The sequence below is a fragment of the Ambystoma mexicanum genome, chromosome 8, assembly GCF_040938575.1.
Source record: "Ambystoma mexicanum isolate Mex_15411 chromosome 8, UKY_AmexF1_1, whole genome shotgun sequence".
In the NCBI taxonomy this organism is placed as follows: domain Eukaryota; kingdom Metazoa; phylum Chordata; class Amphibia; order Caudata; family Ambystomatidae; genus Ambystoma; species Ambystoma mexicanum.
The window spans coordinates 1702517108-1702544095 of record NC_090929.1 but is presented as its reverse complement, the minus strand read 5'-3'; positions in this window follow the sequence as shown (position 1 = coordinate 1702544095).

Below are 26988 nucleotides of genomic sequence, written 5' to 3'. Positions count from 1 at the left end.
AGTGTTCCTTAGTGCTGTATGCTTAGTGCTGCAGTGGCGAGCCTCAGTGAGCTCAGTGTTCCTTAGTGGTGTATGCTTAGTGCTGTAGTGGGGAGCCTCAGTGAGGTGAGTGTTCCCTAGTGCTGTAGTACTTAGTGCTGTAGTGAGGAGCCTCAGTGAGTTGAGTGTTCCTTAGTGATGTATGCTTAGTGCTGCAGTGGGGAGCCTCAGTGAGGTGAGTGTTCCTTAGTGCTGTATGCTTAGTGCTGTAGTGGGGAGCCTCAGTGGGCAGAGTGTTCCTTAGTGCTGTAGTGAGGAGCCTGAGTGAGGTAGTGTTCCTTAGTGCTGTATGCTTAGTGCTGTAGTGGGGAGCCTCAGTGAGCAGAGTGTTCCTTAGTGCTGTATGCTTAGTGCTGTAGTGGGGAGCCTCAGTGAGCAGAGTGTTCCTTAGTGTTGTATGCTTAGTGCTGCAGTGGGGAACCTCAGTGAGTTGAGTGTTCCTTAGTGCTGTATGCTTAGTGCTGCAGTGGGGAACCTCAGTGAGTTGAGTGTTCCTTAGTGCTGTAGGGCTTAGTGCTGTAGTGAGGAGCCTCAGTGAGTTGAGTGTTCCTTAGTGCTGTAGTGAAGAGCCTCAGTGAGGTGAGTGTTCCTTAGTGCTGTAGTGTGGAGCCTCAGTGAGTTGAGTGTTCCATAGTGCTGTAGTGAGGAGCATCAGTGAGGTGAGTGTTCCTTAGTGCTGTATGCTTAGTGCTGCAGTGGGGAGCCTCAGTGAGCAGAGTGTTCCTTAGTGCTGTATGCTTAGTGCTGTAGTGAGGAGCCTCAGTGAGTTGAGTGTTCCTTAGTGCTGTAGTGCTTAGTGTTGTAGTGAGGAGCCTCAGTGAGGTGAGTGTTCCTTAGTGCTGAAGTGGGGAGCCTCAGTGAGTTGAGTGTTCCTTAGTGCTGTAGTGCTTAGTACTGTAGCGGGCAGTCTCAGTGGGTTTAGTGTTCCTTAGTGCTGTACTGCTTAGTGCTGCAGTGGGGAGCCTCAGTGATTGGAGTTTTCCTTAGTGCTGTATGCTTAGTGCTGTAGTGCGGAGCCTCAGTGAGTGGAGTGTTCCTTAGTGCTGTATGCTTAGTGCTGCAGTGGGGAGTCTCAGTGAGGTGAGTGTTCCTGATTGCTGTAGTGCTTAGTGCTGTAGTGGGCAGTCTCAGTGGGTTTAGTGTTCCTTAGTGCTGTACTGCTTAGTGCTGCAGTGGGGAGCCTCAGTGAGGTGAGTGTTCCTTAGTGCTATACTGCTTAGTGCTGCAGTGGGGAGCCTCAGTGTTCCTTAGTGCTGTACTGTTTGGTGTAGCAGTGGGGAGCCTCAGTGAGCTGAGTGTTCCTTAGTGCTGTAGTGCTTAGTGCTGTAGTGGGCAGTCTCAGTGAGTTGAGTGTTCCTTAGTGCTGTACTGCTTAGTGCTGCAGTGGGGAGCCTCAGTGAGGTGAGTGTTCCTTAGTGCTGTATGCTTAGTGCTGCAGTGGGGAGCCTCAGTGAGCAGAGTGTTCCTTACTGCTGTATGCTTAGTGCTGTAGTGAGGAGCCTCAGTGAGTTGAGTGTTCCTTAGTGCTGTAGTGCTTAGTGTTGTAGTGAGGAGCCTCAGTGAGGTGAGTGTTCCTTAGTGCTGAAGTGGGGAGCCTCAGTGAGTTGAGTGTTCCTTAGTGCTGTAGTGCTTAGTACTGTAGCAGGCAGTCTCAGTGGGTTTAGTGTTCCTTAGTGCTGTACTGCTTAGTGCTGCAGTGGGGAGCCTCAGTGATTGGAGTTTTCCTTAGTGCTGTATGCTTAGTGCTGTAGTGGGGAGCCTCAGTGAGTGGAGTGTTCCTTAGTGCTGTATGCTTAGTGCTGCAGTGGGGAGTCTCAGTGAGGTGAGTGTTCCTGATTGCTGTAGTGCTTAGTGCTGTAGTGGGCAGTCTCAGTGGGTTTAGTGTTCCTTAGTGCTGTACTGCTTAGTGCTGCAGTGGGGAGCCTCAGTGAGGTGAGTGTTCCTTAGTGCTATACTGCTTAGTGCTGCAGTGGGGAGCCTCAGTGTTCCTTAGTGCTGTACTGTTTGGTGTAGCAGTGGGGAGCCTCAGTGAGCTGAGTGTTCCTTAGTGCTGTAGTGCTTAGTGCTGTAGTGGGCAGTCTCAGTGAGTTGAGTGTTCCTTAGTGCTGTACTGCTTAGTGCTGCAGTGGGGAGCCTCAGTGAGGTGAGTGTTCCTTAGTACTGTAGTGCTTGGTGCTGCAGTGGGGAGCCTCAGTGAGCTGAGTGTTCCTTAGTGCTGTAGTGCTTAGTGCTGTAGTGCTTAGTACTGCAGTGGGGAGCCTCAATGAGGTGAGTGTTCCTTAGCGCTGTAGTGCTTAGAGCTTAGTGCTATAGTGGGGAGCCTCAGTGAATTGAGTGTTCCTTAGTGCTGTAGTGCTTAGTGCTGTAGTGCAGAGCCTCAGTTAGGTGAGTGTTAGTGCTTAGTGCTGTAGCGGGGAGCCTCAGTGAGTTGAGTGTTCCTTAGTGCTCTAGTGCTTAGTGCTGCAGTGGGGAGCCTCAGTGAGATGTGTGTACCTTAGTACACTCATCTCACTGTGCTTAGTGCTGCTGTGGAGAGCCTCAGTGAGGTGAGTGTTCCTTAGTGCTGTAATGCTTGGTGCTGCAGTGGGGAGCCTCAGTGAGCTGAGTGTTCCTTAGCGCTGTAGTGCTTAGTGCTGTAGTGGAGAGCCTCAGTGAGTTGAGTGTTCCTTAGTGCTGTAGTGGGGAGCCTCAGTGAGGTGATTTTTGGTGCTTAGTGCTGTAGTGAGGAGCCTCAGTGAGTTGAATGTTCCTTAGTGCTGTATGCTTAGTGCTGTAGTGGGGAGCCTCAGTGAGCTGAGTGTTCCTTAGTGCTGAAGTGGGGAGCCTCAGTGAGTTGAGTGTTCCTTAGTGCTGTAGTGCTTAGTGCTGTAGCGGGCAGTCTCAGTGGGTTTAGTGTTCCTTAGTGCTGTACTGCTTAGTGCTGCAGTGGGGAGCCTCAGTGAGGTGAGTGTTCCTTAGTGTTGTACTGCTTAGTGCTGCAGTGGGGAGCCTCAGTGTTCCTTAGTGCTGTACTGCTTGGTGTAGCAGTGGGGAGCCTCAGTGAGCTGAGTGTTCCTTAGCCTGTAGTGCTTAGTGCTGTAGTGCTTAGTGCTGTAGCGGGCAGTCTCAGTGAGTTGAGTGTTCCTTACTGCTGTACTGCTTAGTGCTGCAGTGGGGAGCCTAAGTGAGGTGAGTGTTCCTTAGTCCTGCAGTGCTTGGTGCTGCAGTGGGGAGCCTCAGTGAGCTGAGTGTTCCTTAGTGCTGTAGTGCTTAGTGCTGTAGTGCTTGGTACTGCAGTGGGGAGCCTCAATGAGGTGAGTGTTCCTTAGCGTTGTAGTGCTTAGTGCTGTAGCAGGCAGTATCAGTGAGGTGAGTGTTCCTTAGTGCTGTAGTGCTTAGTGCTGTAGTGGGGAGCCTCAGTGAGCGGAGTGTTAGTGCTTAGTGCTGTAGTGCTTGGTACTGCAGTGTGGAGCCTCAGTGTGGTGAGTGTTCCTTAGTGCTGTAGTGCTTGGTACTGCAGTGGGGAGCCTCAGTGAGTTGAGTGCTCCTTAGTGCTGTAGTATTTGGTACTGCAGTGGGGAGCCTCAGTGTGGTGAGTGTTGCTTATTGATGTAGTGCTTAGTGCTGTAGTGGGGTGCCTCAGTGAGGTGAGTGTTAGTGCTTAGTGCTGTAGTGGGGAGCCTCAGTGAGGTGAGTGTTCCTTAGTGATGTAGTGCTTAGTGCTGTAGTGGGGAGCCTCAGTGATGTGAGTGTTCCTTAGTGCTGTAGTGCTTAGTGCTGTAGCGGGCAGTCTCAGTGAGTTGAGTGTTCCTTAGTGCTCTTGTGCGTAGTGCTGTAGTGGGGAGCCTCAGTGAGCTGAGTGTTCCTTATTGCTGTAGTGCTTAGTGCTGTAGTGGGGAGCATCAGTGAGCTGAGTGCTCCTTAGTGCTGTATGCTTAGTGCTGTAGTGGGGAGCCTCAGTGATGTTAGTGTTCCTTATTGCTGTAGTGCTAAGTGCTGTGGTGGGGCGCATCAATGAGCTGAGTGTTCCTTAGTGATGTAGTGCTTAGTGCTGTAGTGGGGAGCCTCTGTGAGCTGGGTGTTCCTTAGTGCTGTAGTGGGGAGCCTCAGTGAGGTGAGTGTTAGTGTTCAGTGCTGTAGTGGGGAGCCTCGGTGAGCTGAGTGTTCCTTATTGCTGTAGTGCTTAGTGCTGTAGTGGGGAGCCTCAGTGAGCTGAGTGTTCCTTATTGCTGTAGTGCTTAGTGCTGTAGTGGGGAGCCTCAGTGAGCTGAGTGTTCCTTATTGCTGTAGTGCTTAGTGCTGTAGTGGGGAGCATCAGTGAGCTGAGTGCTCCTTAGTGCTGTATGCTTAGTGCTGTAGTGGGGAGCCTCAGTGAGCGGAGTGTTCCTTAGTTCTGTATGCTTAGTACTGCAGTGGGGAGCCTCAGTGAGTGGAGTGTTCCTTAGTGCTGTATGCTTAGTGCTGTAGAGGGGAGCATCAGTGAGTGGAGTGTTGCTTAGTGCTGTATGCTTAGTGCTGCAGTGGCAAGCCTCGGTGGGGTGAGTGTTCCTTATTGCTGTAGTGCTTAGTGCTGTAGCAGGCAGTCTCAGTGAGTTGAGTGTTCCTTAGTGCTGTACTGCTTAGTGATGTAGTGGCGAACCTCAGTGAGCGGAGTGTTCCTCAGTGCTGTATGCTTAGTGCTGCAGTGGCGAGCCTAGGTGAGCTGAGTGTTCCTTAGTGCTGTAGTGCTTAGTGCTGCAGTGGGGAGCCTCAATTAGTGGAGTGTTCCTTAGTGCTGTATGCTTAGTGCTGTAGTGGGGAGCCTCAGTGAGCTGAGTGTTCCTTAATGCTGTAGTGCTTAGTGCTGTAGTGGGGAGCCTCAGTGAGTGGAGTGCTCCTTAGTGCTGTATGCTTAGTGCTGTAGTTGGTAGCCTCACTAAGCTGAGTGTTCCTTATTGCTGTAGTGCTTAGTGCTGTAGTGGGGAGCCTCAGGGAGTGGAGTGTGTTAAGACGGATTTCTGAACTCTGTCCTGGTGGCGCAGAAGTTCAGAAGGCCAACCTAATTACTTGGAACAGGGTAACCTCTGGACAAGCCAGACCAATCAAGGTAGCGATCGCGGCGGTCAAGACTAGGTCTCAAGAGGGGTGAGGGTGACTGAAAGCCCGCAGTGAGCACACAAAGCAAGAGCGCTTACAAACTACTCCAAACAGTTGTTATATCAAAAATAGATACACATTTATTTTAAGGCCTTTAAAATAATGACCGTAGCGAGAAAATCACAATATCACAATATTAAACCAACACATACCATATCAACACAATATATATACAAATACACAGTCGCAAGCGTTTAAAGCACGAAATATGTAGTCCACCTGAAAGGAAAGGAAAACAGGCAGTGCGATAACGCTTTAGACTCAGTTCGCCTTCAGAGGCACCTAACTAGATGGAAGTCCGAGCCCTGCGAAGAGTGGAGCCTTGTGCTCAAAGTACCTGCCACGCCGGTGCCAACGGGCAAAAGGGGAAGCTCTTCAGAGGAAGTCAGGCAGTTCGGGTTAGTGCACAGCAGAAGGAGAACAGGTTCCGCAACTCAAGCGCAGCCTCCACAGCGGGCAGAAGCAGAGCGCGAGTACGGCCAAAAGGGTGCTGTTTTTACACAGCAGGGAAAAGCAATGGGATACTGCAGGAGGGCGACCAGATCCTAGCTAAACTACTCACCGGTCCCCGAAGCAAGCAGACCCAGGCTTCTCCACGTTAGTTTCAGCAGCTGGCAGGTTCAGAAGAGCAGGGAACGCCTCGTAGTCGTGTAGAGCAAAAAGACGTCCCAATCGACGAAACCAGCACAGTTTGTTGCCGCAGCAGGACAACGGAGCGGCCGTGTGTATTCGAGCCAAATGTACACTCCTCCCTTCAGACTTGGGAACGCCAAGTGTACGAAGCGTGGGAGAGTGACAAGGACTCGAAATACAACACAACCTGGCGGCAGTTACAGAGCAGGACTCCCTTGTAAGCTGGTCAGTCAACTGGATGGCCCAGAGACACTTCCGAAGGCTTACTTGGCAGGAGATGATGAAGTCGCCGGGAATAGCTGTTCCTGCTATTCCAAAGGTCGAAGCACCAGTACAGGCCTTCTGGTTCGATCCAAGGAGGAAAGGGTTTCACAGGACGACAGCAGTGCAAAGGAGGATTCCTTCAGCGGGTCACCAGCGATTCCTCGGTCCAGCCTCTTGGTTGCAGGATACTTGGCTCCTGTATTCCTTCGTTCGTGAGAACTCAGGAGATCGACATGGTAGTGGTGTTTCCAGCCCCCTCTTATCCACGGTTCCCTTCGCGCCAAAACAGAGGGGAGCCAATGGGAGATCCGCTCATCAACACACATACCATAAGTGGACCAATCACGGACCACGGTGGTCCCAGGCATTCACACCACCCCAGACTCTCTGGCACCCAGGATGTGTATTGGGACCAGACATCCCAGCCCACACCCTGGAGGCACACAAACGACATGTAGAAGCCCGCGAAAGCAACCACGTTTCGCGGGAAAGTACATGCCCAAATAAGGAAGGCCCCGGGTCGCCCGACCTGGGGAAGGTGAAGGGAGCAAGACGGTCAGTGGACAGGACAAAGGAGCCTCGTGGTCTGGCCATTTTGGGAGCCAGGCCACCATTTTGGGTTCAGTGCGAAAAACGTGCTCAGAACGCCAAAAGGAGCTCAAAACAAACAAAACGATCGCTGCCACCATTCCAGTCCCTGAATGACTTGCACCGATCAAAATACCATCCTAAAAGAGTATCTAGGGCCTGTAGAAGGCTAGAGACCCAAGAGAGCTGTAACTTAGCTTACAGTGCCCTCTTGTGTCATGTTGCACTAAAGCCGCAACATGATAAAAGAAACTACGGGAAACAGCGTTCCCCGGTACTGACTGTCTTAAGGGCATGTCAGTTTCCCCGTAAGAAAGGAGCGAAAGCCCAGAGAAGTGCGGCAGAAGGCTGTACTTCTCTGGCAAAGTCAAGAACAAGGTTAAAAACAATAGCAAAAAGTTTAGGGGTTGCCACATGGAAGGAAAATTCCCTACAATTATGAAATCTTTCCTAACACTCGCCCCTCCCAGACTATGGACAGGGGGAACTAATCCACCCCTGGATGAGTCTCTTGTTCAGGTCGGTTAAACATTCTGGACAACCCATCAGCATTGCTATGTTGGACACCTGGCCTATGCTCAATAGTGAAGTCGAAGCCTTGTAGACTTATGGACCACCTAAGCAACTTTGGATTCTCCCCCTTCATGTTCATTAGCCACTTTAACGGCTTATGGTCAGTTTGCACAGTGAAGTGGATCCCATAGAGGTAGGGCCTCAGCTTCCTTAGGGCCCACACAACAGAGAAACATTCTTTCTCTACCGTGGACCATCTGAGCTCTCTGTCCTTAAGCTGGCGACTAATAAAACCGATAGGGTGTTCCTTACCCTTCTCATCTACTTGTGATAGTACAGCTCCTATCCCAGTGTCAGAGGCATCCGTCTGCACGATAAAAGGTCTTTGATAATCAGGGGCCCTGAGCACAGGGGCCTGGCACAAGGAGTCTTTTAAGCCATTGAAGGCCTTCTCACACTCGTCAGTCCAAGTTACCTTCTTGGGTTTCTTCGGAGTTGTGAGGGCAGTCAGAGGAGCAGCTATGGTGCCATAGTCTGCCACAAAATTGCGATAATAACCCGTGAGTCCTAAGAAGGCTCTCACTTGGGTTTGCGTAGTGGGGGTGGCCAGTCTTGTACTGCTTGTACTTTACTGGGTAGAGGCTGTATCCTCCCTCCACCTACTTCATGTCCAAGTTAAACCACTGAGCCTTGTCCAATCTGGCATTTACTAGCCTTTATGGTCAAGTGGGCTTTCTGAAGAGCCTGGAGCACAATCCTGAGGTGTTTCACATGGTCTTCCCAGGTGGCACTGAAAACTGCTATATCGTCCAGATATGCAAGACAGAATTCGTCCAACCCATTCAACACATGATTCACAAGCCTCTGGAAAGTGGCAGGTGCATTCTTCAATCCGAACGGCATTACCCGGAATTGGTAAAGGCCGTCTGGAGTAGAAAATGCTGTCTTCTCCTTGGCATGTTCTGCTAAAGCTATTTGCCAATAGCCAGCAGTGAGGTCAAACGTGCTGAGGTACTTGGAGGCACCCAAAGTATCCACCAGCTCATCTGTTCGAGGCAAGGGGTGTGCATCTGTCTTGGTGACAGCATTCAGAGCCCTGTAATCTACGCAGAACCTCAATTCAGAAGTGCCTGCCTTTGGAACCAACACCACAGGACTGGACCAAGGACTACTAGAGGGTTCAATCACCCCAAGATCTAACATCTTGTTGACCTCGGTCTTAATATAAGACCGTACTTTATCTGACATCCTGTATCCCCTACTTTTGGTAGGTACACTGTCTCCTGTGTCAATGTTATGTTTGCACCAAGGTGTCAAACCAGGGGACTGTGAAAATAGGGGGGAAAACTGCCTAAGCAAACTTTTCACCTCAGCCTGCTGATCAGAAGTCAGGTGAGGGGCCACTCGGACACCCTCAACGGAGCTATCTGAAGGACCGCTTTGGAACAGGTCGGGGAGAGGTTCTGACTCCTCTTCCTCAACGTCTGATGCCAGTAGCAGTGCTGCGATTTCGACTCTTGGGACGAAAGCCTTCAGCCTATTCACGTGGAACACTTTTGGAGCCTGTCCAGGCCTTCCAAGGTCCACTAAATAGTTCACCTCACCCAGGGGCTCCACCACTGTGTAAGGGCCTGACCATTTGTCCTGTAAAGCTCGAGGCCTTATAGGATTCATGATCAGGACTTGTTGACCAGGTGTAAAGTTGATGAGGGAAGCTTTCTGGTCGTACCAATGTTTCACCAGTGCTTGCCCTGCCTTCAATTTATCACTAGCCAAGCCCATCAGAAGTACCATCCATTTTCTGAGCCCTAGCACATAATCAACTACATTGGTAGTAACAGGGGGAGTGGGCATCTCCCATCCCTCTTTGACGATGGCTAAGGGTCCCTGTACGGGATGACCGAACAGAAGTTCGAAGGGGCTGAAGCCAACACCCTCCTGTGGTACCTCTCTGTAGGCAAACAGCAAGCATGGTAAAAGAAGATCCCATTTTCTTCTCTGAGGCTCCTCCAGAGCCCCAATCATGCTCTTTAACGTTCTGTTGAAACGTTCCACCAGACCATTGGTCTGGGGGTGGTATGCAGAAGAGAACTTGTAGGTGACCCCACATTCTTTCCACATAGCCTGCATATACTTCGACATAAAGTTGCTGCCACGATCTGACACCACTTCTTTAGGGAAGCCAACCCTAGTAAATATGCCGAGTAAAGCTTTTGCAACTGACTTGGCAGTTACAGTCTTCAATGGGATGGCCTCAGGATACCTGGTTGCATGGTCGACCAGCACCAGGATAAACCTATTGCCCGAGGATGTTTGCGGGTCAAGGGGACCAACGATGTCGATCCCTACCCTTTCAAATGGTACCCCCACAACTGGGAGCGGTACCAACAGAGCTTGGATTGTCGCGCCAACCTTACCAGACAACTGGCAGGAGGCACAACTCCTGCATTGACTTTCTACTTGCACCCCCATCTTGGGCCAGTAGAAGTGCAAGGATAACCTTTGCTTGGTCCTCTTCATACCAAGGTGACCAGCAAGGGGAACTTCATGCGCCAACTGCAGGAGGAAGGGCCTAACAGCAAGGGGAACCACCAACCTCCTATGGTCTCCTTCTGTAGACTCTGTGGGCTCACTATACAGGAGTCCACCTTCCCAATAAATCCTATGCTTCCCAGGAGGTTCACCCTCAAGCTGGGAGCAGGCCTGTCTCCTTAGGCCTTCCAGAGATGGGCACTCACGTTGGCCTTTACTGAATTCGTCCCTATCAGGACCTCCTTCAACTAACAAGTCTTTTAGTTCAGGATGATCGTTGGGGTCGAATAGTTCAGGCATCGCCACCTCCTCGTCATGCCCGGGCGATTGACCAACTTCCTCCACCGCAGTGGTAGGTGAGCTCGGGGGAATATTCTCTTTCCCTCGTTTTGACTTGTAGACTCCTTTCGCCTTGGGTTTCCCCTTCGGCTGGGGCGGCGTATTGGACTTGGCCAATGCTGCCCGTGCTTGAGACTGTGTGTAGGGTCTTTTGGCAGTGTCTCCTACGAGCCCTAAAGCTCTGAGATCATTACCCAACAAGACCTTTCCCGGGACGTTTCTCTGAATGCTCACTGGAATCCTGACTGCTGTACCATTTAAAGTAAGATCTACAGGTATTACTGGAAACATACGGAGGGGGCCGTCAGCCAACTTAGTGGGCATCAGAGTAGCTCTGGCAACTTCCTCTGAGTCTACCAAGGTAGAATCCACTACAGTGCGGCTGCAGCCACTATCCCTAAGAGCTGGAGTATCCACTCCATTGATCAGCACACTGTCTTTAAAGTAGTGCTTGGTATTATCCGGAATCCTAGCATAAGCCTCTGCGACTTTAGGCTCCCAGGAACCCAGGGACACTAAAACTACCTCAGCCTCTATTCCGCTGGGAAATGAGTCTGAGGAGAAGGATGCTCCTGTAATCTCTTCTTCCTCGTAGGAGGAGAAGGCCAGATTAGCGGAGTGGACCCCCAAAGGTCTAACCTTACAACGGGGATCCCCCTTCACGTGGTCAGTTGCTCCACAAGAAAAACAAGCCCCAGTGGGTCTGTTTACATAGGGAGGCTTATTGTAACCAGAGTTCTGTTTCGGAGGCTGACCTCCACTACCCTGTGAGTTCTCTTGTGTCTTACCCTTGTTTTTCTTTTTGTGGCCCTTATGGGAAGAAGATTTATCAGATTCCCCACCCTCCATATCTTTGGACTTTTTCCCTTCCTCCTGCTTACCAGGATGAGTTTTGTCCTTATGGGACACTCGATGTGACACCCATAAGTCTGCTGCAATGGCCAGCTTCTTAGGATCTATCTCCTTCGAATCGGCCAAATGCTGCTTAAACTCCAGGGAAGAAGATGCAAAAATGTGTTCCAGCATGACAAGATTTATCATGCCTTCGAAGGTAGAAACCTTATAACCTTCGACCCAGCCAGTTAAGTTTTTCAAAGATTCAGCGACATAAGATACCCAAGTACCACCTTCCTTTTTCTTATACTCTCGAAAACGCTTTAAATATTGGGCCGGAGTCTTCCCAAACTTTAAAATGAGAGTTTGCTTTAACATTGCGAAATCAGCCCGCTCAGCCTTCGACATTTCCATAATGGCACTGCAGCCAGAATGGGGCAGTCTACTGAGCAACCACGCAATCTTATCAGCATTGTCAACTTCTTGAACCTCGCATGCATACTCAAACGCATTCAGCTAGTCCATAATGTCATTCCTTTCTTCATACACACTGAGCAGATCTTTCGGAAACCGTGGATGAGAGGAAGCCCCAGACCCATGTCCAGGACCCTTGGATCCATTTGCAACCTGAAGCTTGGCCAGTTCCAACTGGTGATCCCTGTCTTTCTGTTTTTCTGCCTGTTCGATTTTTAGTTTGGCTATGCTGAATTCAAGCTCTTGCTGCCTAAACCGCAGCTCTTGCTTCTTGAATTCAAGCATAGCCTCCCCATCAACACTGGCAGAGGAAACATTAGACATCACATCCTCCCTGTCCTCGTGGTCGCGATGGATCAGTGCAGCGGCAGAACCGTCGGTTCTACCAGTGAGAGCAGCCCCACCACCTTCTGCACTGTCCTCAGAAGTTATAGCGTCAAGCTGCGCTTCTTGCCACGCCACGATTCTCTGGATCATTTCCAATTTTGTGCCTTGAGAGGAAACACCTCTCTCCGCACACATCTTTTTCAGCGTTTCTGATTTGGAAGCATTTAAAGTTAACAAGGTATTTGTTTCCATACTGTTTGATAGGACTATGGCCTTTTTAAAGTTATACTACAACAATTCACTACGTGTACTGTTTGGAATAACCTGAAATGCCTTAGTTCGAGCGCAACACCGGATACCTTCAGTCGTATCCCACCGCTGTACACCAATTTGTTAAGACGGATTTCTGAACTCTGTCCTGGTGGCGCAGAAGTTCAGAAGGCCAACCTAATTACTTGGAACAGGGTAACCTCTGGACAAGCCAGACCAATCAAGGTAGCGATCGCGGCGGTCAAGACTAGGTCTCAAGAGGGGTGAGGGTGACTGAAAGCCCGCAGTGAGCACACAAAGCAAGAGCACTTACAAACTACTCCAAACAGTTGTTATATCAAAAATAGATACACATTTATTTTAAGGCCTTTAAAATAATGACCGTAGCGAGAAAATCACAATATCACAATATTAAACCAACACATACCATATCAACACAATATATATACAAATACACAGTCGCAAGCGTTTAAAGCACGAAATATGTAGTCCACCTGAAAGGAAAGGAAAACAGGCAGTGCGATAACGCTTTAGACTCAGTTCGCCTTCAGAGGCACCTAACTAGATGGAAGTCCGAGCCCTGCGAAGAGTGGAGCCTTGTGCTCAAAGTACCTGCCACGCCGGTGCCAACGGGCAAAAGGGGAAGCTCTTCAGAGGAAGTCAGGCAGTTCGGGTTAGTGCACAGCAGAAGGAGAACAGGTTCCGCAACTCAAGCGCAGCCTCCACAGCGGGCAGAAGCAGAGCGCGAGTACGGCCAAAAGGGTGCTGTTTTTACACAGCAGGGAAAAGCAATGGGATACTGCAGGAGGGCGACCAGATCCTAGCTAAACTACTCACCGGTCCCCGAAGCAAGCAGACCCAGGCTTCTCCACGTTAGTTTCAGCAGCTGGCAGGTTCAGAAGAGCAGGGAACGCTTCGTAGTCGTGTAGAGCAAAAAGACGTCCCAATCGACGAAACCAGCACAGTTTGTTGCCGCAGCAGGACAACGGAGCGGCCGTGTGTATTCGAGCCAAATGTACACTCCTCCCTTCAGACTTGGGAACGCCAAGTGTACGAAGCGTGGGAGAGTGACAAGGACTCGAAATACAACACAACCTGGCGGCAGTTACAGAGCAGGACTCCCTTGTAAGCTGGTCAGTCAACTGGATGGCCCAGAGACACTTCCGAAGGCTTACTTGGCAGGAGATGATGAAGTCGCCGGGAATAGCTGTTCCTGCTATTCCAAAGGTCGAAGCACCAGTACAGGCCTTCTGGTTCGATCCAAGGAGGAAAGGGTTTCACAGGACGACAGCAGTGCAAAGGAGGATTCCTTCAGCGGGTCACCAGCGATTCCTCGGTCCAGCCTCTTGGTTGCAGGATACTTGGCTCCTGTATTCCTTCGTTCGTGAGAACTCAGGAGATCGACATGGTAGTGGTGTTTCCAGCCCCCTCTTATCCACGGTTCCCTTCGCGCCAAAACGGAGGGGAGCCAATGGGAGATCCGCTCATCAACACACATACCATACGTGGACCAATCACGGACCACGGTGGTCCCAGGCATTCACACCACCCCAGACTCTCTGGCACCCAGGATGTGTATTGGGACCAGACATCCCAGCCCACACCCTGGAGGCACACAAACGACATGTAGAAGCCCGCGAAAGCAACCACGTTTCGCGGGAAAGTACATGCCCAAATAAGGAAGGCCCCGGGTCGCCCGACCTGGGGAAGGTGAAGGGAGCAAGACGGTCAGTGGACAGGACAAAGGAGCCTCGTGGTCTGGCCATTTTGGGAGCCAGGCCACCATTTTGGGTTCAGTGCGAGAAACGTGCTCAGAACGCCAAAAGGAGCTCAAAATAAACAAAACGATCGCTGCCACCATTCCAGTCCCTGAATGACTTGCACCGATCAAAATACCATCCTAAAAGAGTATCTAGGGCCTGTAGAAGGCTAGAGACCCAAGAGAGCTGTAACTTAGCTTACAGTGCCCTCTTGTGTCATGTTGCACTAAAGCCGCAACATGATAAAAGAAACTACGGGAAACAGCGTTCCCCGGTACTGACTGTCTTAAGGGCATGTCAGTTTCCCCGTAAGAAAGGAGCGAAAGCCCAGAGAAGTGCGGCAGAAGGCTGTACTTCTCTGGCAAAGTCAAGAACAAGGTTAAAAACAATAGCAAAAAGTTTAGGGGTTGCCACATGGAAGGAAAATTCCCTACAATTATGAAATCTTTCCTAACAGAGTGTTCCTTAGTGCTGTATGCTTAGTGCTGTAGTGCTTAGTGCTGCAGTGGGGAGCCTCAGTGAGGTGAGTGTTAGTGTTTAGTGCTGTGGTGGGGAGCCTCAGTGAGCTGAGTGTTCCTTATTGCTGTAGTGCTTAGTGCTGTAGTGGGGAGCCTCAGTGAGCTGTGTGTTCCTTATTGCTGTAGTGCTTAGTGCTGTAGTGGGGAGCATCAGTGATCTGAGTGTTCCTTAGTGCTGTATGCTTAGTGCTGTAGTGGGGAGCCTCAGTGAGATGAGTGTTCCTTAGTGCTGTAGTGCTTGGTGCTGCAGTGTGGAGCCTCAGTGAGCTGAGTGTTCCTTAGTGATGTATGCTTAGTGCTGTAGTGGGGAGCCTCAGTTAGCCAAGTGTTCCTTATCGCTGTAGTGCTTAATGGTGTAGTGGGGAGCCTCAGTGAGCTGAGTGTTCCTTATAGCTGTAGTGCTTAGTGCTGTAGTGGGGAGCCTCAGTGATGTGAGTGTTCCTTAGTGCTGTAGTGCTTAGTGCTGTAGCGGGCAGGCTCAGTGAGTGAGTGTTAATTAGTGCTGTAGTGCTTAGTGCTGCAGTGGTGATCCTCAGTGAGGTGAGTGTTCCTTAGTGCTGTAGTGGGGAGCCTCGGTGAGGTGAGTGTTCCTTAGTGCTGTAGTGGGGAGCCTCAGTGAGCGGAGTGTTCCTTAGTGCTGTATGCTTAGTGTTGCAGTGGGGAGCCTCAGTGAGTGGAGTGTTCCTTAGTGCTGCAGTGGGGAGCATCAGTGAGCCGAGTGTTCCTTAGTGCTGCAGTGGGGAGCCTCAGTGATCTGTTTGTTCCTTAGTGCTGTAGCGGGGAGCCTCAGTGAGGTGTTAGTGTTTAGTGCTGCAGTGGGGATCCTCAGTGAGCGAAGTGTTCCTTAGTGCTGTATGCTTAGTGCTGTAGTCGGGATCCTCAGTGAGCGGAGTGTTTCTTAGTGCTGTATGCTTAGTGCTGTAGTGGGGAGCTCAGTGAGCGGAGTGTTCCTTAGTGCTGTATGCTTAGTGCTGCAGTGGAGAGCCTCAGTGAGCGGAGTGTTCCTTAGTGCTGTATGCTTAGTGCTGCAGTGGGGAGCCTCAGTGAGCGGAGTGTTCCTTAGTGCTGTATGCTTAGTGCTGCAGTGGGGAGCCTCAATGAGGTGAGTGTTCCTTAGTGCTGTAGTGCTTAGTGCTGTACTGAGGAGCCTCAGTGAGTTGAGTGTTCCTTAGTGATGTATGCTTAGTGCTGTAGTGGGGAGCCTCAGTGATCGGAGTGTTCCTTAGTGCTGTATGCTTAGTGCTGCAGTGGGGAGCCTCATTGAGCTGTGTGTTCCTTAGTGCTGTAGCGGGGAGCCTCAGTGAAGTGAGTGTTAGAGTTTATTGCTCCAGTGGGGATCCTCAGTGAGCGAAGTGTTCCTTAGTGCTGTATGCTTAGTGCTGTAGTCGGGATCCTCAGTGAGCGAAGTGTTCCTTAGTGCTGTATGCTTAGTGCTGTAGTGGGGAGCCTCAGTGAGCGGAGTGTTCCTTAGTGCTGTATACTTAGTGCTGTAGTGGGGAGCTCAGTGAGCGGAGTGTTCCTTAGTGCTGTATGCTTAGTGCTGCCGTGGAGAGCCTCAGTGAGCAGAGTGTTCATTAGTGCTGTATGCTTAGTGCTGCAGTGGGGAGCCTCAGTGAGCGGAGTGTTCCTTAGTGCTGTATGCTTAGTGCTGCAGTGGGGAGCCTCATTGAGGTGAGTGTTCCTTAGTGCTGTAGTGCTTAGTGCTGTACTGAGGAGCCTCAGTGAGTTGAGTGTTCCTTAGTGCTGTATGCTTAGAGCTGCAGTGGCAAGCCTCAGTGAGGTGAGTGTTCCTTATTGATGTAGTGCTTAGTGCTGTAGCAGGCAGTCTCAGTGAGTTGAGTGTTCCTTAGTGCTGTACTGCTTAGTGATGTAATGGCGAACCTCAGGGAACGGAGTGTTCCTTAGTGATGTAGTGCTTAGTGCTGCAGTGGGGAGCCTCAATTAGTGGAGTGTTCCTTAGTGCTGTATGCTTAGTGCTGTAGTGGGGAGCCTCAGTGAGCTGAGTGTTCCTTAATGCTGTAGTGCTTAGTGCTGTAGTGGGGAGCCTCAGGGAGTGGAGTGTTCCTTAGTGCTGTATGCTTAGTGCTGTAGTGGGTAGCCTCACTGAGCTGAGTGTTCCTTATTGCTGTAATGCTTAGTGCTGTAGTGGGGAACCTCAGGGAGCGGAGTGTTCCTTAGTGCTGTATGCTTAGTGCTGTAGTGCTTAGTGCTGCAATGGGGAGCCTCAGTGAGGTGAGTGTTAGTGTTTAGTGCTGTAGTGGGGAGCCTCAGTGAGCTGAGTGTTCCTTATTGCTGTAGTGCTTAGTGCTGTAGTGGGGAGCCTCAGTGAGCTGTGTGTTCCTTATTGCTGTAGTGCTTAGTGCTGTAGTGGGGAGCCTCAGTGAGCTGAGTGTTCCTTAGTGCTGTATGCTTAGTGCTGTAGTGGGGAGCCTCAGTGAGATGAGTGTTCCTTAGTGCTGTAGTGCTTGGTGCTGCAGTGTGGAGCCTCAGTGAGCAGAGTGTTCCTTAGTGATGTATGCTTAGTGCTGTAGTGGGGAGCCTCAGTTAGCCGAGTGTTCCTTATCGCTGTAGTGCTTAGTGGTGTAGTGGGGAGCCTCAGTGAGCTGAGTGTTCCTTATAGCTGTAGTGCTTAGTGCTGTAGTGGGGAGCCTCAGTGAGCTGAGTGTTCCTTAGTGCTGTAGTGCTTAGTGCTGTAGTGGGGAGCCTCAGTGAGCTGAGTGTTCCTTAGTGATGTAGTGCTTAGTGCTGTAGTGGGGAGCCTCAGTGAGCTGAGTGTTCCTTAGTGCTGTAGTGCTTAGTGCTGTAGTGGGGAGCCTCAGTGAGCTGAGTGTTCCTTAGTGATGTAGTGCTTAGTGCTGTAGTGGGGAGCCTCAGTGAGTTGGGGGTTCCTTAGTGATGTAGTGCTTAGTGCTATAGTGGGGAGCCTCAATGAGTTGAGTGTTCCTTAGCGCTGTAGTGCTTAGTGGTGTAGTGGGGAGCCTCAGTGAGCTGAGTGTTCCTTATAGCTGTAGTGCTTAGTGCTGTAGTTGGGAGCCTCAGTGAGGTGAGTGTTAGTGCTTAGTGCTGTAGTGGGGAGCCTCAGTGAGGTGAGTGTTCCTTAGTGATGTAGTGCTTAGTGCTGTAGCGGGCAGTCTCAGTGAGTTGAGTGTCCCTTAGTGCTGTAGTGCTTAGTGCTGTAGTGGGGAGCCTCAATGATGTTAGTGTTCCTTATTGCTGTAGTGCTAAGTGCTGTAGTGGGGAGCATCAATGAGATGAGTGTTCCTTAGTGCTGTAGTGCTTAGTGCTGTAGTGGGGAGCCTCAGTGAGCTGGGTGTTCCTTAGTGCTGTAGTGGGGAGCCTCAGTGAGGTGAGTGTTAGTGTTCAGTGCTGTAGTGGGGAGCCTCAGTGAGCTGAGCGTTCCTTATTGCTGTAGTGCTTAGTGCTGTAGTTGGGTGCATCAGTGAGCTGAGTGCTCCTTAGTGCTGTATGCTTAGTGCTGTAGTGGGGAGCCTCAGTGAGCGGAGTGTTCCTTAGTTCTGTATGCTTAGTGCTGCAGTGGGGAGCCTCAGTGAGCGGAGTGTTCCTTAGTGCTGTATGCTTAGTGCTGTAGTGGGGAGCCTCAGTGAGTGGAGTGTTCCTTAGTGCTGTATGCTTAGTGCTGCAGTGGCAAGCCTCAGTGAGGTGAGTGTTCCTTATTGCTGTAGTGCTTAGTGCTGTAGCAGGCAGTCTCAGTGAGTTGAGTGTTCCTTAGTGCTGTACTGCTTAGTGATGTAGCAGCGAACCTCAGGGAGCGGAGTGTTCCTTAGTGCTTAGTGCTTAGTGCTGCAGTGGGGAGCCTCAATTAGTGGAGTGTTCCTTAGTGCTGTATGCTTAGTGCTGTAGGGGGGAGCCTCAGTGAGCTGAGTGTTCCTTAATGCTGTAGTGCTTAGTGCTGTAGTGGGGAGCCTCAGTGAGTGGAGTGTTCCTTAGTGCTGTATGCTTAGTGCTGTAGTGGGTAGCCTCACTGAGCTGAGTGTTCCTTATTGCTGTAGTGCTTAGTGCTGTAGTGGGGAGCCTCAGGGAGCGGAGTGTTCCTTAGTGTTGTATGCTTAGTGCTGTAGTGCTTAGTGCTGCAGTGGGGAGCCTCAGTGAGTTGAGTGTTAGTGTTTAGTGCTGTAGTGGGGAGCCTCAGTGAGCTGAGTGTTCCTTATTGCTGTAGTGCTTAGTGCTGTAGTGGGGAGCCTCAGTGAGCTGTGTGTTCCTTATTGCTGTAGTGCTTAGTGCTGTAGTTGGGTAGCATCAGTGAGCTGAGTGTTCCTTAGTGCTGTATGCTTAGTGCTGTAGTGGGGAGCCTCAGTGAGATGAGTGTTCCTTAGTGCTGTAGTGCTTGGTGCTGCAGTGTGGAGCCTCAGTGAGCGGAGTGTTCCTTAGTGATGTATGCTTAGTGCTGTAGTGGGGAGCCTCAGTTAGCCGAGTGTTCCTTATCGCTGTAGTGCTTAGTGGTGTAGTGGGGAGCCTCAGTGAGCTGAGTGTTCCTTATAGCTGTAGTGCTTAGTGCTGTAGTGGGGATACTCAGTGAGTTGAGTGTTCCTTAGTGCTGTAGTGCTTAGTGCTGTAGTGGGGAGCCTCAGTGAGCTGAGTGTTCCTTAGTGATGTAGTGCTTAGTGCTGTAGTGGGGAGCCTCAGTGAGTTGGGGGTTCCTTAGTGATGTAGTGCTTAGTGCTATAGTGGGGAGCCTCAATGAGTTGAGTGTTCCTTAGTGCAGCAGTGCTTAGTGTTGTAGTGGGGAGCCTCAGTGACTTGAGTGTTCCTTAGTGCTGTAGTGCTTAGTGCTGCAGTGGGGAGCCTCAGTGAGGTGAGTGTTCCTTAGCGCTGTAGTGCTTAGTGCTTAGTGCTATAGTGGTGAGCCTCAGTGAGTTGAGTGTTCCTTAGTGCTGTAATGCTGTAGTGGGGAGCCACGGTGAGGTCAGTGTTAGTGCGTAGTGCTGTAGTGGCAGCCTCAGTGAGCTGAATGTTCCTTAGTGCTGTAGTGCTTAGTGCTGCAGTGGGGAGCCTCCGTGAGCGGAGTGTTCCTTAGTGCTGTATGCTTAGTGCTGCAGTGGGGAGCCTCAGTGAGCGGAGTGTTCCTTAGTGCTGTATGCTTAGTGCTGCAGTGGGGAGCCCCAGTGAGCGGAGTGTTCCTTAGTGCTGTATGCTTAGTGCTGCAGTGGGGAGCCACAGTGAGCAGAGTGTTCCTTAGTGCTGTATGCTTAGTGCTGCAGTGGGGAGCCTCAGTGAGTTGAGTGTTCCTTAGTGCTGTAGTGCTTAGTGTTGTAGTGAGGAGCCTCAGTGAGTTGAGTGTTCATTAGTGATTTATGCTTAGTGCTGTAGTGGGGAGCCTCAGTGAGCGTAGTGTTCCTTAGTGCTGTATGCTTAGTGCTGCAGTGGGGAGCCTCAGTGAGCGGAGTGTTCCTTAGTGCTGTAGTGCTTTGTGCTGTAGTGAGGAGCATCAGTGAGTTGAGTGTTCCTTAGTGCTGTATGCTTAGTACTGTAGTGGGGAGCATCAGTGAGCGGAGTGTTCCTTAGTGCTGTATGCTTAGTGCTGCAGTGGGGAGCCTCAGTGAGGTGAGTGTTCCTTAGTGCTGTAGTGAGGAGCCTCAGAGAGGTGAGTGTTCCTTAGTGCTGTATGCTTAGTGCTGCAGTGGAGAGCCTCAGTGAGGTGAGAGTTCCTTAGTGCTGTAGTGAGGAGCCTCAGTGAGTTGAGTGTTCCTTAGTGCTGTATGCTTGGTGCTGTAGTGGGGAGCCTCAGTGAGCAGAGTGTTCCTTAGTGCTGTATGTTTAGTGCTGTAGTGGGGAGCCTCAGTGAGCAGAGTGTTCCTTAGTGCTGTATGTTTAGTGCTGCAGTGGGGAGCCTCAGTGAGCGGAATGTTCCTTAGTGCTGTATGCTTAGTGCTGCAGTGGGGAGCCTCAGTGAGCGGAGTGTTCCTTAGTGCTGTATGCTTAGTACTGCAGTGGGGAGCCTCAGTGAGCTCAGTGTTCCTTAGTGGTGTATGCTTAGTGCTGTAGTGGGGAGCCTCAGTGAGGTGAGTGTTCCCTAGTGCTGTAGTACTTAGTGCTGTAGTGAGGAGCCTCAGTGAGTTGAGTGTTCCTTAGTGATGTATGCTTAGTGCTGCAGTGGGGAGCCTCAGTCAGGTGAGTGTTCCTTAGTGCTGTATGCTTAGTGCTGTAGTGGGGAGCCTCAGTGGGCAGAGTGTTCCTTAGTGCTGTAGTGAGGAGCCTGAGTGAGGTGAGTGTTCCTTAGTGCTGTATGCTTAGTGCTGTAGTGGGGAGCCTCAGTGAGCGGAGTGTTCCTTAGTGCTGTATGCTTAGTGCTGTAGTGGGGAGCCTCAGTGAGCAGAGTGTTCCTTAGTGCTGTATGCTTAGTGCTGCAGTGGGGAACCTCAGTGAGTTGAGTGTTCCTTATTGCTGTAGTGCTTAGTGCTGTAGCGAGGAGCCTCAGTGAGCGGAGTGTTCCTTAGTGCTGTATGCTTAGTGCTGCAGTGGGGAACCTCAGTGAGTTGAGTGTTCCTTAGTGCTGTAGTGCTTAGTGCTGTAGTGAGGAGCCTCAGTGAGTTGAGTGTTCCTTAGTGCTGTAGTGAAGAGCCTCAGTGAGGTGAGTGTTCCTTAGTGCTGTAGTGTGGAGCCTCAGTGAGTTGAGTGTTCCATAGTGCTGTAGTGAGGAGCCTCAGTGAGGTGAGTGTTCCTTAGTGCTGTAGGCTTAGTGCTGCAGTGGGGAGCCTCAGTGAGCAGAGTGTTCCTTAGTGCTGTATGCTTAGTGCTGTAGTGAGGAGCCTCAGTGAGTTGAGTGTTCCTTAGTGCTGTAGTGCTTAGTGTTGTAGTGAGGAGCCTCAGTGAGGTGAGTGTTCCTTAGTGCTGAAGTGGGGAGCCTCAGTGAGTTGAGTGTTCCTTAGTGCTGTAGTGCTTAGTGCTGTAGCAGGCAGTCTCAGTGGGTTTAGTGTTCCTTAGTGCTGTACTGCTTAATGCTGCAGTGGGGAGCCTCAGTGATTGGAGTTTTCCTTAGTGCTGTATGCTTAGTGCTGTAGTGGGGAGCCTCAGTGAGTGGAGTGTTCCTTAGTGCTGTATGCTTAGTGCTGCAGTGGGGAGTCTCAGTGAGGTGAGTGTTCCTGATTGCTGTAGTGCTTAGTGCTGTAGTGGGCAGTCTCAGTGGGTTTAGTGTTCCTTGGTGCTGTACTGCTTAGTGCTGCAGTGGGGAGCCTCAGTGAGGTGAGTGTTCCTTAGTGCTATACTGCTTAGTGCTGCAGTGGGGAGCCTCAGTGTTCCTTAGTGCTGTACTGCTTGGTGTAGCAGTGGGGAGCCTCAGTGAGCTGACTGTTACTTAGTGCTGTAGTGCTTAGTGCTGTAGTGCTTAGTGCTGTAGTGGGCAGTCTCAGTGAGTTGAGTGTTCCTTAGTGCTGTACTGCTTAGTGCTGCAGTGGGGAGCCTCAGTGAGGTGAGTGTTCCTTAGTACTGTAGTGCTTGGTGCTGCAGTGGGGAGCCTCAGTGGGCTGAGTGTTCCTTAGTGCTGTAGTGCTTAGTGCTGTAGTGCTTGGTACTGCAGTGGGGAGCCTCAATGAGGTGAGTGTTCCTTAGTGATGTAGTGCTTAGTGCTGTAGTGCAGAGCCTCAGTTAGGTGAGTGTTAGTGCTTAGTGCTGTAGCGGGGAGCCTCAGTGAGTTGAGTGTTCCTTAGTGCTCTAGTGCTTAGTGCTGCAGTGGGGAGCCTCAGTGAGATGAGTGTACCTTAGTGCTGTAGTGCTTAGTGCTGCTGTGGAGAGCCTCAGTGAGGTGACTGTTCCTTAGTGCTGTAATGCTTGGTGCTGCAGTGGGGAGCCTCAGTGAGCTGAGTGTTCCTTAGCGCTGTAGTGCTTAATGCTGTAGTGGAGAGCCTCAGTGAGTTGAGTGTTCCTTAGTGCTGTAGTGGGGAGCCTCAGTGAGGTGATTTTTGGTGCTTAGTGCTGTAGTGAGGAGCCTCAGTGAGTTGAGTGTTCCTTAGTGCTGTATGCTTAGTGCTGTAGTGAGGAGCATCAGTGAGTTGAGTGTTCCTTAGTGCTGTATGCTTAGTGCTGCAGTGGGGAGCATCAGTGAGCGGAGTGTTCCTTAGTGCTGTATGCTTAGTGCTGCAGTGGGGAGCCTCAGTGAGGTGAGTGTTCCTTAGTGCTGTAGTGAGGAGCCTCAGAGAGGTGAGTGTTCCTTAGTGCTGTATGCTTAGTGCTGCAGTGGAGAGCCTCAGTGAGGTGAGAGTTCCTTAGTGCTGTAGTGAGGAGCCTCAGTGAGTTGAGTGTTCCTTAGTGCTGTATGCTTGGTGCTGTAGTGGGGAGCCTCAGTGAGCAGAGTGTTCCTTAGTGCTGTATGCTTAGTGCTGTAGTGGGGAGCCTCAGTGAGCAGAGTGTTCCTTAGTGCTGTATGTTTAGTGCTGCAGTGGGGAGCCTCAGTGAGCGGAATGTTCCTTAGTGCTGTATGCTTAGTGCTGCAGTGGGGAGCCTCAGTGAGCGGAGTGTTCCTTAGTGCTGTATGCTTAGTACTGCAGTGGGGAGCCTCAGTGAGCTCAGTGTTCCTTAGTGGTGTATGCTTAGTGCTGTAGTGGGGAGCCTCAGTGAGGTGAGTGTTCCCTAGTGCTGTAGTACTTAGTGCTGTAGTGAGGAGCCTCAGTGAGTTGAGTGTTCCTTAGTGATGTATGCTTAGTGCTGCAGTGGGGAGCCTCAGTCAGGTGAGTGTTCCTTAGTGCTGTATGCTTAGTGCTGTAGTGGGGAGCCTCAGTGGGCAGAGTGTTCCTTAGTGCTGTAGTGAGGAGCCTGAGTGAGGTGAGTGTTCCTTAGTGCTGTATGCTTAGTGCTGTAGTGGGGAGCCTCAGTGAGCGGAGTGTTCCTTAGTGCTGTATGCTTAGTGCTGTAGTGGGGAGCCTCAGTGAGCAGAGTGTTCCTTAGTGCTGTATGCTTAGTGCTGCAGTGGGGAACCTCAGTGAGTTGAGTGTTCCTTATTGCTGTAGTGCTTAGTGCTGTAGCGAGGAGCCTCAGTGAGCGGAGTGTTCCTTAGTGCTGTATGCTTAGTGCTGCAGTGGGGAACCTCAGTGAGTTGAGTGTTCCTTAGTGCTGTAGTGCTTAGTGCTGTAGTGAGGAGCCTCAGTGAGTTGAGTGTTCCTTAGTGCTGTAGTGAAGAGCCTCAGTGAGGTGAGTGTTCCTTAGTGCTGTAGTGTGGAGCCTCAGTGAGTTGAGTGTTCCATAGTGCTGTAGTGAGGAGCCTCAGTGAGGTGAGTGTTCCTTAGTGCTGTATGCTTAGTGCTGCAGTGGGGAGCCTCAGTGAGCAGAGTGTTCCTTAGTGCTGTATGCTTAGTGCTGTAGTGAGGAGCCTCAGTGAGTTGAGTGTTCCTTAGTGCTGTAGTGCTTAGTGTTGTAGTGAGGAGCCTCAGTGAGGTGAGTGTTCCTTAGTGCTGAAGTGGGGAGCCTCAGTGAGTTGAGTGTTCCTTAGTGCTGTAGTGCTTAGTGCTGTAGCAGGCAGTCTCAGTGGGTTTAGTGTTCCTTAGTGCTGTACTGCTTAATGCTGCAGTGGGGAGCCTCAGTGATTGGAGTTTTCCTTAGTGCTGTATGCTTAGTGCTGTAGTGGGGAGCCTCAGTGAGTGGAGTGTTCCTTAGTGCTGTATGCTTAGTGCTGCAGTGGGGAGTCTCAGTGAGGTGAGTGTTCCTGATTGCTGTAGTGCTTAGTGCTGTAGTGGGCAGTCTCAGTGGGTTTAGTGTTCCTTGGTGCTGTACTGCTTAGTGCTGCAGTGGGGAGCCTCAGTGAGGTGAGTGTTCCTTAGTGCTATACTGCTTAGTGCTGCAGTGGGGAGCCTCAGTGTTCCTTAGTGCTGTACTGCTTGGTGTAGCAGTGGGGAGCCTCGGTGAGCTGAGTGTTCCTTAGTGCTGTAGTGCTTAGTGCTGTAGTGCTTAGTGCTGTAGTGGGCAGTCTCAGTGAGTTGAGTGTTCCTTAGTGCTGTACTGCTTAGTGCTGCAGTGGGGAGCCTCAGTGAGGTGAGTGTTCCTTAGTACTGTAGTGCTTGGTGCTGCAGTGGGGAGCCTCAGTGAGCTGAGTGTTCCTTAGTGCTGTAGTGCTTAGTGCTGTAGTGCTTGGTACTGCAGTGGGGAGCCTCAATGAGGTGAGTGTTCCTTAGTGATGTAGTGCTTAGTGCTGTAGTGCAGAGCCTCAGTTAGGTGAGTGTTAGTGCTTAGTGCTGTAGCGGGGAGCCTCAGTGAGTTGAGTGTTCCTTAGTGCTCTAGTGCTTAGTGCTGCAGTGGGGAGCCTCAGTGAGATGAGTGTACCTTAGTGCTGTAGTGCTTAGTGCTGCTGTGGAGAGCCTCAGTGAGGTGACTGTTCCTTAGTGCTGTAATGCTTGGTGCTGCAGTGGGGAGCCTCAGTGAGCTGAGTGTTCCTTAGCGCTGTAGTGCTTAATGCTGTAGTGGAGAGCCTCAGTGAGTTGAGTGTTCCTTAGTGCTGTAGTGGGGAGCCTCAGTGAGGTGATTTTTGGTGCTTAGTGCTGTAGTGAGGAGCCTCAGTGAGTTGAGTGTTCCTTAGTGCTGTATGCTTAGTGCTGTAGTGGGGAGCCTCAGTGAGCTGAGTGTTCCTTAGTGCTGAAGTGGGGAGCCTCAGTGAGTTGAGTGTTCCTTAGTGCTGTAGTGCTTAGTGCTGTAGCGGGCAGTCTCAGTGGGTTTAGTGTTCCTTAGTGCTGTACTGCTTAGTGCTGCAGTGGGGAGCCTCAGTGAGGTGAGTGTTCCTTAGTGTTGTACTGCTTAGTGCTGCAGTGGGGAGCCTCAGTGTTCCTTAGTGCTGTACTGCTTGGTGTAGCAGTGGGGAGCCTCAGTGAGCTGAGTGTTCCTTAGCCTGTAGTGCTTAGTGCTGTAGTGCTTAGTGCTGTAGCGGGCAGTCTCAGTGAGTTGAGTGTTCCTTACTGCTGTACTGCTTAGTGCTGCAGTGGGGAGCCTAATTGAGGTGAGTGTTCCTTAGTGCTGCAGTGCTTGGTGCTGCAGTGGGGAGCCTCAGTGAGCTGAGTGTTCCTTAGTGCTGTAGTGCTTAGTGCTGTAGTGCTTGGTACTGCAGTGGGGAGCCTCAATGAGGTGAGTGTTCCTTAGCGTTGTAGTGCTTAGTGCTGTAGCGGGCAGTATCAGTGAGGTGAGTGTTCCTTAGTGCTGTAGTGCTTAGTGCTGTAGTGGGGAGCCTCAGTGAGCGGAGTGTTAGTGCTTAGTGCTGTAGTGCTTGGTACTGCAGTGGGGAGCCTCAGTGTGGTGAGTGTTCCTTAGTGCTGTAGTGCTTGGTACTGCAGTGGGGAGCCTCAGTGAGTTGAGTGCTCCTTATTGCTGTAGTGCTTAGTTCTGTAGTGGGGAGCCTCAGTGATGTGAGTGTTCCTTAGTGCTGTAGTGCTTAGTGCTGTAGCGGGCAGTCTCAGTGAGTTGAGTGTTCCTTAGTGCTCTTGTGCTTAGTGCTGTAGTGGGGAGCCTCAATGATGTTAGTGTTCCTTATTGCTGTAGTGCTAAGTGCTGTAGTGGGGCGCATCAATGAGCTGAGTGTTCCTTAGTGATGTAGTGCTTAGTGCTGTAGTGGGGAGCCTCTGTGAGCTGGGTGTTCCTTAGTGCTGTAGTGGGGAGCCTCAGTGAGGTGAGTGTTAGTGTTCAGTGCTGTAGTGGGGAGCCTCAGTGAGCTGAGTGTTCCTTATTGCTGTAGTGCTTAGTGCTGTAGTGGGGAGCCTCAGTGAGCTGAGTGTTCCTTAGTGCTGTATGCTTAGTGCTGTAGTGGGGAGCCTCAGTGAGCTGAGTGTTCCTTAGTGCTGAAGTGGGGAGCCTCAGTGAGTTGAGTGTTCCTTAGTGCTGTAGTGCTTAGTGCTGTAGCGGGCAGTCTCAGTGGGTTTAGTGTTCCTTAGTGCTGTACTGCTTAGTGCTGCAGTGGGGAGCCCCAGTGAGGTGAGTGTTCCTTAGTGTTGTACTGCTTAGTGCTGCAGTGGGGAGCCTCAGTGTTCCTTGGTGCTGTACTGCTTGGTGTAGCAGTGGGGAGCCTCAGTGAGCTGAGTGTTCCTTAGCCTGTAGTGCTTAGTGCTGTAGTGCTTAGTGCTGTAGCGGGCAGTCTCAGTGAGTTGAGTGTTCCTTACTGCTGTACTGCTTAGTGCTGCAGTGGGGAGCCTAAGTGAGGTGAGTGTTCCTTAGTGCTGCAGTGCTTGGTGCTGCAGTGGGGAGCCTCAGTGAGCTGAGTGTTCCTTAGTGCTGTAGTGCTTAGTGCTGTAGTGCTTGGTACTGCAGTGGGGAGCCTCAATGAGGTGAGTGTTCCTTAGCGTTGTAGTGCTTAGTGCTGTAGCGGGCAGTATCAGTGAGGTGAGTGTTCCTTAGTGCTGTAGTGCTTAGTGCTGTAGTGGGGAGCCTCAGTGAGCGGAGTGTTAGTGCTTAGTGCTGTAGTGCTTGGTACTGCAGTGGGGAGCCTCAGTGTGGTGAGTGTTCCTTAGTGCTGTAGTGCTTGGTACTGCAGTGGGGAGCCTCAGTGAGTTGAGTGCTCCTTATTGCTGTAGTGCTTAGTGCTGTAGTGGGGAGCCTCAGTGATGTGAGTGTTCCTTAGTGCTGTAGTGCTTAGTGCTGTAGCGGGCAGTCTCAGTGAGTTGAGTGTTCCTTAGTGCTCTTGTGCTTAGTGCTGTAGTGGGGAGCCTCAATGATGTTAGTGTTCCTTATTGCTGTAGTGCTAAGTGCTGTAGTGGGGAGCATCAATGAGCTGAGTGTTCCTTAGTGATGTAGTGCTTAGTGCTGTAGTGGGGAGCCTCTGTGAGCTGGGTGTTCCTTAGTGCTGTAGTGGGGAGCCTCAG